General features: G+C 38.0%; 2 protein-coding genes across 2 annotated transcripts in view; both read left to right on the top strand.

Moving 5' to 3' along the window:
• The window catches only part of LOC135704000 (uncharacterized), a 383,333-nt gene that overhangs the window by 13,142 nt on the left and 357,778 nt on the right, over positions 1–12,413 (top strand). The window lies entirely within an intron of this gene.
• Positions 1–12,413, top strand: part of Past1 (putative achaete scute target 1) — a 65,788-nt gene that overhangs the window by 52,228 nt on the left and 1,147 nt on the right. The gene's annotated exons all lie outside the window — the stretch shown is intronic.

Genomic DNA, 12,413 nt, shown 5'->3' with positions numbered 1-12,413 from the left:
CAAAAAATCGCCGTACATAATCGGCCATAATCCCCTAAAGAATCTCCATCCAATGCAATCTACGAGCGTTATGCTAGATCTCAGCAATAGTGGAGAAGGTGAAGCACCCCACTCACAGAAGGTTGGGGAATTCTTTCACCAACCTATGGATCATCAAACCCCCAGTCCCGCCGACAGTTTACCAAACACTTATGTTCTACCACATTCGGCAGTATCAAACTCCGATGCATATGACCGCTTTCGAAAGCTCAACATCCGAATATCGTCCAGTAAAACAACAACTACCATAACTCCTGAATCACCAAGTGCGAGGCCTTCCATGTCGACCCTGACCAGGGATGTTCCGGATCTATCCGAAGAGCCTCTGGTGGCAGTCGATATGGATGCTACATCATCCCGGGCAAAAATCCAAAGGCCCAGCAATCATGAAGCTTCCCCAAGTGACAGGACAACTACTAACGAAAGTACAAATAGGATCGACACAAAAAAAAAGATCATTATATCTACAATGGAACATCTGAGGCGTCTGGTGTAATCATGCTGAACTGTCCCATCTAACGCTTCACGAACAACCAATAGCTATAGGACTCCAAGAAATGATGACGAAACGCTCCAGTAAAATTCTAAAAGACCGATACGATTGGATGCTCGCCGATCGCCACTACTGTCAAGGAGCAGGTGCTGCTGGTATGGGGATCATCAAAGAAGTTCCTCACCAGTTTTATCTAGTTAACTCAGACATCCCTTTATGTGCTGCTCGATTGAGTGAGCCGTACAGTGTCACCGTAGCTTCTATATACATACCACCACACACCGAAGACCGAAGCATAATCGACGCGCTCAACAACCTCGTTGCAGAATGTGCGCCTCCTTTCATTATCGGAGGAGATTTTAATGCAGCTTATGAGGCTTGGGGAAGTTCCAATTCATCCCGGCGAGGATGGCTACTACTGGAATGGATGGTTAATCATCAACTCGTCGTCCTAAACAATGGAGATCCAACTTTCATCAGCTCTGCTCACGGAAGTTCCTCTGCTATTGACCTCACTGTTGTCTTTCAATGTATTGCCTGTAAATTATACTGGTCTATCGAGAAAGACACAACCGAACGAACTGTGAATAATAGGGTCCCCCAAGGCTCAGTCCTCGCTGTGACTCTGTTTCTACTTGCGATTAACCCAGTTTTCAATGTTATCCCTCGGAATGTTCGCGCACTTGTCTATGCAACATCAAAACACCACCCAAGAGTTCGCAGAGCACTAAAAAACGCCGTGGAGGCCGTTGATACATGGGCTAAAAGTGTTAAATTTTCATTATCGGCCCCTAAATCGTGCATTCTTCACATCTGTCAGAAAACTAGACACAGATGGCGTAATGTACGTCTGGATATCAAAATCGAAGATGAAAGTATCCCTGAAGTTAACACCGCTCGGCTGTTAGATATATGGATTAACCGCAGAGGTCAGTTCTCTGTTCACGCCGCAAAAACTATCAAGGTACTGAAGAATCGAATCCAATACATCAAAGCTATAGCACCAAAGGCGAACAGAATAACGTTAAGGAGAATCGCGAAAGCTACATGTATATCCAAGTTGTTATACGGCATTGAATTATTTGGCCTGGAATTATGTAATCCCTTCCAGACCACCTTCAATCAATTTATAAGAATTACCAGTGGAGCAATTCAATCATCACCAATAATTAGCCTAGTTGTAGAAGCAGGGGAACTTCCTCTCAATCTGCTAATGACGGAAACACTCATCCGTAGGTACTGCAGTATCGAGGAGAAATCATCGTCTAATCACCTACACCTTCGGGAAGCAGCAAATGAAGCTCTTCATAATGCAACTGGCATAGGACTTCCTAACATCGCTAAACTACACCGCATTGGAAATCGACCGTGGCACAACCAACCTACCAAAGTTGACTGGTCGATTAAGAAAATCTTCAAGAAAGGCCAGAATCCTGTTAACCACCAAATACAGCGAGCATTCCAAGTATTACACCGACGGGTCGAAGTGCGACAACCAGGTCGGTCTAGGAGTAATAGGCTAAAATCTTACTGTAGAAGGTAGCTTACCACAACAGTGTAGTGTTTTTTTCAGCAGAGGCTGCTGCACTAGCTATTGCTACCCACTGCGCCACAAAAGCCCCCACTGTTATCTTTTCTGACTCCGCAAGTTGCATCGCTGCATTGGGGCAAGGAAAATCGAAGCATCCATTTATTCAAGAAATTGAACATGAAGCATCCACCAAAAACGTAACATTCTGTTGGATCCCTGGGCATGCCAATATTCCTGGAAATAAAGACGTCGACCGTGCAGCTGATCAGGGAAGAACCTCTCCACAAGTGCAAGATATGATCCCTGTCTCCGACTTTCTTCATTGGGTTAAACATCTTCTCCAAGATCGCTTCCAATCTATATGGGAATCTCATCGCCCAACATTTCTTAAAAAGAGCAAAACGTCGATCGAGAAATGGATAGACAGAAAGAATCGTATAGAGCTGCGAGTATTAACCAGATGCAGGATTGGTCATACCAAACTTACCAAAGCACACTTATTTAATAAAAATGTATCCCAAAATTGTGAAATTTGTAATTCAGAACTATCGGTAGAACATATATTATTCAACTGTATAAAATACGACCATGTGCGGGAAGAAATAGGAATCAATAGCAGCCATCAATTGGCTTTAGGAAACAACAAAGAAGAAGAAGTAAACATCATTAATTTTTTGAAAAAATGTAAATTGTTTGATAAGATTTAAAATAAGGACCAATAATTTCAAAGAGGCGAATGAGCCGTATCGTTTAAAACCTCTATAATAAAAAAAAGAAAATGCTCATGCTCATGCTCAAAATGACCGGCCACTGACATTTACCAGCAACATATACCGAATTTGTTTTTGATTCAGTTTCAACCAGGATTTTGGGGAAAACTTATCCAAGCCAAAGAAACCGTTGTTATAATTGCATTTTTCATTTATCAATTTACTTTTGACGTAGAACTACGTTTTTAATTTCTATACTGGAGGTCACATTAAAAAATCAGACATGTAACGAAAAATCCCAAACACGGACGTAACGATAGAGCGCAAATCGAACAGGCGACACATTACGCATGCTCCAATGAGCATGCTCACCGCTTGGTTGACCGCTCATCATTTCACAAATGAATGGAAGGGAGGTGAAAAGCAGCGGTAATGAAAACGCTTGCCAAATCGTTTTCTTCGTCATTTACTTTTGAGCAACGACGTATGAGTGGAACAGCACGCATCGTACCAATACGAAGACAATGACGAATTCACCCACATCGACCGGAGGAAAGGCTTCCTGCAATAGGCAGCATGACTTAGCCACCGTCATCCACTCGGCATCGACTTGCACTGGAGTGAAAGAGTCAAGTAGCGCTAGTTGTTCTTTCACAACAATCCAATTAAATGCAGGTCGGAGCACGTCTTGGTCTGGTGTGAATCCTGCCATATACTTGCAACTAAGAACGCTGTGACGAAAAATGCTCCAAGAGGGAGGGGCCTAATAAGCTATTCTGTAAGCATAAAACAGACTACAGATCAGTGAACGTGATCGGTTGCAATTCCATTAGCTGTGGGGACAGTCGTCACAACTAATTTGAAAGACCCAGAAAGTGGACGCGGACATCGGAATGAGAAGCATTACCAATGGTAGCGAAATCCTTCGAGCGTTACACAACTGAGTTTGACTACAATGATCACCTGCGTAATACTGCTGCCAGGAAAACCAACTGAGCACGATGTCTCTGGAGATACCCAAGTATACCAGTTTGTTCGCTTCGATCCAAAATGGCATTTGCGACGGAGCTGGTCACCACAAATTTGGTAGGACCCCGAAAGACGTGGACATTGGAGGCTCTCTGAGTAGCTTCACCATCTTTCAGACGTTCCACTGCAGTCGTTCCGTTAATCTGACTACAACATTGATCACCTGCAAAATTTCATTCACTGTGCAATGGTGTAAGCACGCCATCCTGAAAGTACCAGCATGTAAATCTCTTGGATCCCAAATGACCTTTTTCAGGGCCACTATATTTCTACGCTATAGAATTTCTTGGGTAAAACAGGTGCACAAAATTGAAATATTTTTGAACCATGGAGAGAAATAACAGCAAAGAATCATCAATCAGTGCCAATAGCAGTGTTCAGAAAATCACTATCAGCTTTGGGTTATTTAGTGAAAGAGTAAACATGCGTGAATCATCCAGCTCTAAACCTTCCCACAGACGTCAATTGGTAGGATTAGTAGTTCCGTTAGAGAATGGCAGTGTGAGAATTGTATATAGAAAGTTGAATGATAGCAAAATGACTGTATCTATTAGAGTGGGTCATCATAATCACTTTTTCAAAACAATGTTTTTTTTTTGGTTCCATTTGGAGTCACAAACAACTGTGCAAAATTTGGGGACGATTGGTTGAAAGCGGCTTACCGCATTGCGATTGAAATTTGTATGGAAATTATTAGTATGGGGAAACCTACTTTGTTGCATTTTAATTTCTACGGACTACATCATCCATATAACTAATAAAATAAAAATATAGTCCAGGAAGTACCTAAAAACTTTGTTCAAGGATGTACGATGCTAGAATGCCTCTAAACAAAGTTATAGCTGTTCAAATATCAATGTTTCGAATTAAATGCCAAACATCTCTAATGGGAGCCCAACTATAACGTAGCCCCTTTTAAAGATAGCCCAACGAGTGAAATCCGACTGTACCTGTTTTCTTTTCCTCCTGATTTTGGTTTTTACCTAGGACTACTTCTGTGTTTTCTATATGGGGGTGGCCCTAATGACAGTTTAATATTTCATATTAAAGCTTTATATTGAAATTTAAAATATTCCAACTGCTAATAATTCAAACAACATCACCTCACTAACAACTTTACGGACAAGTGAAAATTACAAATTTACACTACAACAATTTTCAATTAAAAAACTGCGTACAGTAAGTCCGCCCTTCCTAACTAACGCTTATGGGATTGAGCAATTGTTTTTGAATTATTCATCTGAACATACCAAATCGATAAGATAAGAAACTCCGAAGTCATTTCAGTTTGAAACTTTAGTTCTATTGATATGAGTGTGGGGGTGGGAGTGTATGAGGTCCCCTCCCCCTTCAACTACGCATATGAGAAAGGGCATTTTTTTGGATAATTCTTCTGAGAGCCTACAGCGGAATTTTCAAAACTTCAGAGAAATTTTCAGATCTACTGAGAAATTTATTGAGCCTCATGGTAATTCGTAGAACTTGCGAATACACCCTACGAAATTTTTTTTTGCGATATATAGCGCACATAAAATTAACGCTAGATTTGGCATAAATTTACGCGATATTTCGTGTGAATTTAAGCGCAATATCGCATAAACTAGCAATATGGTATGCAAGCTTGTAAACGCTTTCGCTGTTTATGCCAAGTATAGCTCAAAATTAAACGATTGTTAAAATTCAGATTTTTTTTCTGTGTAGAACTGCGGAGCTTCAGACAACTTTACAGAACTTTAAAGGTATTTGCAATACTTCAGAAAAGTAGATTCAGAGACATTCAGTGGTTCAGAAAGCTTCACAGTTTCAGAAAAAAAATGAGATCTTCAGAAAAATTCATAAAATTTCAGAAAAATACTTCAATTTCAAAAACAAATCTAAGTCACGATTTTGCAGAACTCCATGGAAGTTGGAAATAGATAGATCTGAAGAACTACAGAGAAGTCCGTACACACTTAAGCTAGCTCGGTAAAATTTCCAACAGCCGATTACCTCGGCATTTACTTTTGCTGATATCTCTGGAAAATATGTGTTTGTTAGCTGAGATCTCCGCAGAATTTTATGTGTCAGCTGAGTCTCGGCAATTGTTTTACCGAATCTCAGCAAAATAAATTGTAGAACTACTCGGCTGTTGGAATCTCGGCGAAAAAGTTTAAGTGTGTAGACCTTAAGAAAACGAACTTCAGGAAGTTCGTACATTTTTAGAAAAAAATTGCATAACTTCAGCACAGAACTTCGGGAAAGTTCGCCGATCTTTAAAAGTATTTACACAACTTCAGAGAAATTCGTAAATCTTCAGAGACATTTTTAAAACCTCAGTGAAGTTGAAATATGTTCAGATAATTTGTAGAGCTTTGGGGAATTTCAAATAATTTCAGATAAATCTGCAGATTTTTATGGAAGTCCAAGAATCCACACATAAATTTTTCAGAACTGAAGAGAAGTTCGAAGATCTACTGAGAAATTTATTGAACTTCAGGGCAGTTCGTAGATCTTCAGAGCAGCAATACAGTACTTCAGAAAACTTAACAGAATTTAATGAAATTTTAGAAACTTCAGAAAAGTTCAGAGGGTAGATCGTAAATCTACTGAAAAATCAGAAGGTTTAAAAAAAAAATGTTCAGAATTTGATTGAAGTTCTCGGATTTTAAGAGATATTTACAGAACTTCAGAGAAGTTCGCTGTTATTTAACGATATTTGCACAACTTCAAAAAAAATAGTAGATCTTCAGAGAACTTTGTTAAATTTCCGGGAAGCTCAAACATTTCTAGATATTTTTCTATACTTTAGGGAATTGTTTAGATGTTCAGAGATATTTGCAGATATTCATTGAATCATGAAAATCAATAGAGAAAATTACCGAATTTTCGAGAAGTTCGTAGATTATTAGAAATTTAGTGAACATCAGAGATAATTGTTGATATTTAAGGATCTTAAGTCTGCATAGGTTTAGGAACTTTGCAGATTTTTAGAGAAATTTGCAGAACTTCTGAAGAACACAATTTTTCAAAGAAATCTGCAGAACTACCGAGAAATTTGCAGATCTTCAGGAAAATATGTTGATCTTCAAAGATATTTTACCAGAGAACAGAAACAAAACTTCAGAAACCTCCGCAGATCTTCAGAGAAATATGCAAAATTGAGTTCTAAACAGGATTGTTCAGGAATCGACATCCTGGTAAAGTTTTGAAATTCTTTTTCGTTTTCATATCGCAGTTCTTAAAAGACAAGAGCCAGCCCTGCCGGTGTTCCTCCAGACCAACCATTTCCTACTCCACAAAGTTCACCTTCTCCTTCTCATTTCTAGACAAACATTTCAAAGGGTCCTATTTGACATTAAAGCTGATTGGAGAAAAATTAATTTGAATTGTTGCAATATATTTTTAAATGCCATTCATAATTACGACATAAAACGATAATCTTTTGTATTCTCAAATACATAGGAAACACGTAGAATTCGACTGAAGCATTTGTTTTTTTTCGTTTTATTCATCATTTTCAGGTTTAATTCGTGGTTTTGATACATAGGACCTTTGGTTTTGGTCTGATAGCAAAGATTAATGTTACTTAGGACCTTGGTAAAATACGGTTTAGAGGTCAGATAATTACAAATACAACATTATTTGTAATTGTTGGTGGGCTTAAAACTACTATTCTGTTAATTTATTAAGTAAACAACGTTTATATTAAGAACTTGTGTATTATTTTTATCTGATGTATGCAAAGAAAATGTAAGTGTTTGGAAAATTTGCATATTTTTTTAATATTCGGTATATTTTTATAAACCAACTGTTTTTTTTTTCATTCTACATGATTTGTTTTACATTTATTAGCTCAAGCTGTTCATCAATAATTTATATTCATTCATGTTATACGATAAAATCTACATCACTGTCCTCCAGTGAATCGAGATCCACATCAAAGTGGTCTACAACGGTGTTATCACACTAAAGCTTCATGTTGATATTAGTATAGCTTTTCCAACAAACTATTATGAGTTTTAGTTTTTCTATTCCACGTGAAACACGAGATGAAACAAAGGTCCTTTTAGCATTTGTCAATTTTTTTGGTTGAATTACAGATTGGACTGTAAACATGTTTGAGGTCCCATCAGAGAGCTGTGAGATATTATAAAAAATTTCAAAACGGACGTTTTTTCACATATTTTTATAATTTTCTGAATATTGATAGTTAAAATTTACGCTTAAAAATACTAAGAGATGCTGAGCTCTGCAGTACAGATAAGCATTAAACTCGATTTGTTTACAAATGTCAGATAGGACCTTTTGAAATGTTTATCTAGATTTTATTTTTACGCCTGCCGAAGCTAGAGTAATTTTCCGATAATTCATTATGGAAGTATTTACTTTTGATCCCTGATACAATTTAGTTTTGAAATCTAAATTGACAGTTCTTTCGACATGTGCAGGGTTTGACAAAGTGAACGCGAATTGAACATGTATACTATGCCATTCATCTGACTTGATCAACTCACTTGAATTGAAAAAAGTTGAACCAGGCTCAACTTTTCAAGCCAATTGAATTCAACTGAGTTGATCATTTGACTTGCCTAGTCTAAACCCAGCTTAATGGAGAAAGAGAGCGCAAAAGCTCGCTCTCACTCTCTTGCCAGTTGGAAATCTCTCAATCAAATCTCTCCGGTGGTTGCGCCGGCTTGAGTTGAGCTTCCCTGGTCCATTCTGATAGTATTGTTCTGATGAATAAAGAGTTCATTAATTCAAGTTTGCTACCCAGGGGACTTCATGAATTTTCTCTAGATTTTGACACTGTTTTGCATCAAAAAATGTTTTCGGAAGTGCTTAACGGATATTCTTCATTACGCTTCAGTCGAAAGATAACTCTTCGACTTTCTTATGATAAAAACGAGAATTAGCTAAGTTTTGCCATTCCTCCTACTTCGGTTAACGCGAAAAGGGCCATACAAGTTTTGTTTACACAAGATGTTATGCCCTTCAAATGTTACGGCAGTGATTAATATAGTAAAAGAGAATATGTCCTTCGAATTCATGGAGTATTGAAACAAAAAAAAAGCAAAAACTAATATGTGGTGGTAAACTATAACGAACAAAGTTTGGTGCACAGGTAAACAAATGAGGCACGCGACGCCTCTAATTTGCTATTGTGATGTTAATGTTTTTGATTACTCATTTTGATCTTATTTTGGCTCACACATCTAAAATGAGAGCAAAATTTTACACTGTTGAATCAAATGGAAATCTAATCCTGCATTCAATAAAATCAATTTGATTACTGGTTTCGAACTCATTGATTTTAAAATTTGCTTTCAAAATAAGTTTTTCACGTTCAATAACAATAAATCCAAAGCATATTTAGTTTTCAATCTGCTGTAAATGAATATAAAATTGATTGCTTATTCTGATGTTGGATTTTCGTCATTGATATCAAAACTAGCTTTCATTGTTATTATTAGAAGTATGTAATATCAAAAAAACAAATTTGAATGATTTTTTTGTTTTCACTTAAATTGAATCTCTTATAAAGTAATTGAATACAAATCCATGTATTACAGAGGCTTTCTGCCTGAGGCTAATTCAACTTCACGTGAACGACTGTAGGCTCAACAAGTTTACAATTCCTGAAATAAAACTTATTCAGCCATTACAATGTAAAATCGAGTCATTGCTAAAAAAATGAAAAACAAAACTTATTGGCGTCAGTTGTGCTTTCATCATGCAAATAAATGCGTCGATCCAATAGACAAGCTACAAAAATGAGAATTTATACTAAGTAAGCATATTTTACTGATGGATTATTTACCTTTAACAAATGTAACCTTTTGCTCTTCCAAGGTTATATGAACTACAGATGGAACTGCTTATGAAGTACTTGTTCCGGCGACTTCATCTTCTAACACGGTGCGAACAACAGATTGAACTGCTATTGATGTACTCGGTCCGGCGACTTGATCTTCGTCTTCGTTGAAGCTTTCATTTTGTTTCGATTTTTCGTGCCCTGTTGGATTATTCGTTACCAACCTGCCCTCGAACCCCACCGGCCAGATAGCTTTCATTAAAAACTTGATGAACAAGTAGGTGGTATGATTTCGCTGGATGGGATTCCTTCTTCATCTCTAAATGGTTTTATCCGGGTAGATAGAACTTTTGAAACCAGGGCCTGCTGTAGTTTTAAGCGAGAAATTTCAAGGTTGTGTTTCTTCTTCTTGAGGTTTGACATATTTTCTTTTGCTTGCTCTAATTCTGCTCGTAGGTCAATCACCTGTGCCTCCAGTTGGTCTACTTTATCGAGGCTTGCCACCTTTTCTCTGGCTTGCGCATGTTCCGCTTAAAGTTCAATCACTTGGGCCTCCAGTTCATACACTTTCACTTGTAGTCCACAGGTACATACTGATTTGATAATAAATAACTAATATAAGTCAAGGAAGATCTTTCAGAATGACGAATCTGCTTTTGTAAACGTCAATTTGCTGAACCTTTTAGCTCACCCACACAAACTAACATCACTATCCTGAGGAAATCTGATGGTGGTGTTGATTATAGTGAGCGAGCAGGAGTTTTGCCAAATTGACGTTTTAATCTTTGTTTACAATATCAGCTTCATTATTTTGAACAATCAACGCTGATTTATAGTTTTAATAAAAATAAAAAGTACCTTGCTTATCGGTCGGCCCAATAGCTTTTGTTGCGTCCTCTGGAATTCCCTGGCTCTCACGACTACCACAAAATGCAACGGCCAATGCATCTGTGGCCTCCGTGCATGAATCGATTTCGACACCTTCAAGGGGGAGAAGTGTCTCATCAAAGAGTTCTGCTGCAGCGCTGATTTTTTGATATCCTTGCGAAGTTTTTTTTTTGTGGGGGCTATAATAAAAAGCAGTAGTGGGGTTATAGAAAAATTAGTTCGTCTGATTCCTCCTGTAAGACTTCTTCGTTTCATGCTTAAGCCATCATAACGGCACCGGTGGTGTAGTGGTAAGCGTGATTACCTCTCACCCCAGCAGGCCTGGGTGCAATCCCAGTCGGCGCCGCCGGGATGTTCTGAGGCATAACATCTCTGATCACGCCTTCCTTCGGATGGGAAGTAAAGCCGTTGGTCCCCGGTTTGCCTTCCTGGCACGTCGGTAGCATTGGTGCTCAGCACGGAAAACAAGATCGACGGAAAAAACAAACCAAAGCAAAAAAAATGCTCAAGCCATCTTCAGCACCTCTTTTTGAGCAGCTGTTTGCCGTTTTCTGGCCATTTTTAGATTAATTTTTAAGGTTCCAGAAAGAGCAACCGTGAAGATCGTTTTAACACGCGTGAAAACCGAAAAATACTATAGTTCTTCTTATGCAGAGTAGGTTGTCCAGACCTATTTTACAGGAAACACTTGTTGTTGTTTTATAAATACTTTTGAAGTAAGTGAAAGTGGCAATGAGCGCAACAGAAAAATTACGGTCTGATTGTATCCTGTTATCCTGCTTATTTTAGATAAGCTATTAACAGCAAAACTTGAAATTAGGCTGCATTCATTTTTGAATCCCGTCATATCATAGTGAAAACTTAATATGATTTCGGACTTGTTCAGTTGACTGTTGAAATCAAATCGAGTTTTCTTTTTGATATCAATAGCAAGATTGATATTCATTTGCTCTCATTTTGTTAACCGACACTGCTCGGGTAGGCGGTATTGTGTAAACGTCAAACGTAAGGGAATTGACTATGCGCGCCACAGGTGGCGGTACTACCAACTACGATACATTTAAATTTACCGTTAAATGCTTGTTCGATGAACAACTTGTGAGAGTTATGTCTGTTTGTCTGTGTCCATACGTTTCATCTCCATTGAAAAAAAAAATAAGTTTTAAGAAAAGCGCAACACCGACTTGTGATGAGCGGCAGTATTTGTAACAACTTGAATAGTACTAAAACCTCATGCTTCACAGCAAATTACATCAACATTCAATGATTAATTCATTGGTGATAACCACTTCTGTATGCATATATCACTTAATCTAGACTCAGAACTTGGTCAGAACGTGTATAACACCAAGTTCAATCATAAGACATATTAAACTGCATTAGTATTCAATGACTAATCCACTGGTGGTAATATTAAGTGTCTAGCAAGATATGTGGCTAGCACGTGAACGTATTCTCACATTAAACCGTTCTATGAACTCATCGTAGCTATTATGTCTATCATTTCCACCACTTCCATCGGGTACAAGCGTTGATGGCAATGCCACAAACAAAACATTCATGTGTATACAGCGATTAAATAGTCATGAAATGTAGCAGAGCTGGCAGCGTGCCACCTAACAACTATCACCGTGTTGTTTGCACTTTTGCTTCACATGTGAAATGTAGGCAGCAGGTATCATTGAACTTGATACAATTCGATCACTCATTTCCGCACGTGAAAAACATATGCTACGCATCAGCACAGATTTCCCTCGGCCGATCGAGAAATGATACGCATCATTTGAGCCGAGCTATTGGCGGTCATGTGTGGCTATTACATCTCTAATTTATTGCTATTAATATGCGAATTTCAAATGCAGTGGGTAATTATATTAATTAGTGTTCTTTTAAACTATATTACGCTAGGAAAAATCATCTTCCATTACTAAT

This window comes from Ochlerotatus camptorhynchus, unplaced genomic scaffold (genome assembly GCF_037179485.1).
Source record: "Ochlerotatus camptorhynchus isolate MF236.1 unplaced genomic scaffold, CSIRO-AGI_Acam_v1.1 ptg000228l, whole genome shotgun sequence".
In the NCBI taxonomy this organism is placed as follows: domain Eukaryota; kingdom Metazoa; phylum Arthropoda; class Insecta; order Diptera; family Culicidae; genus Ochlerotatus; species Ochlerotatus camptorhynchus.
The sequence above is the reverse complement of the archived record's forward strand: the minus strand, read 5'-3'. Positions and strand labels throughout refer to the sequence as shown.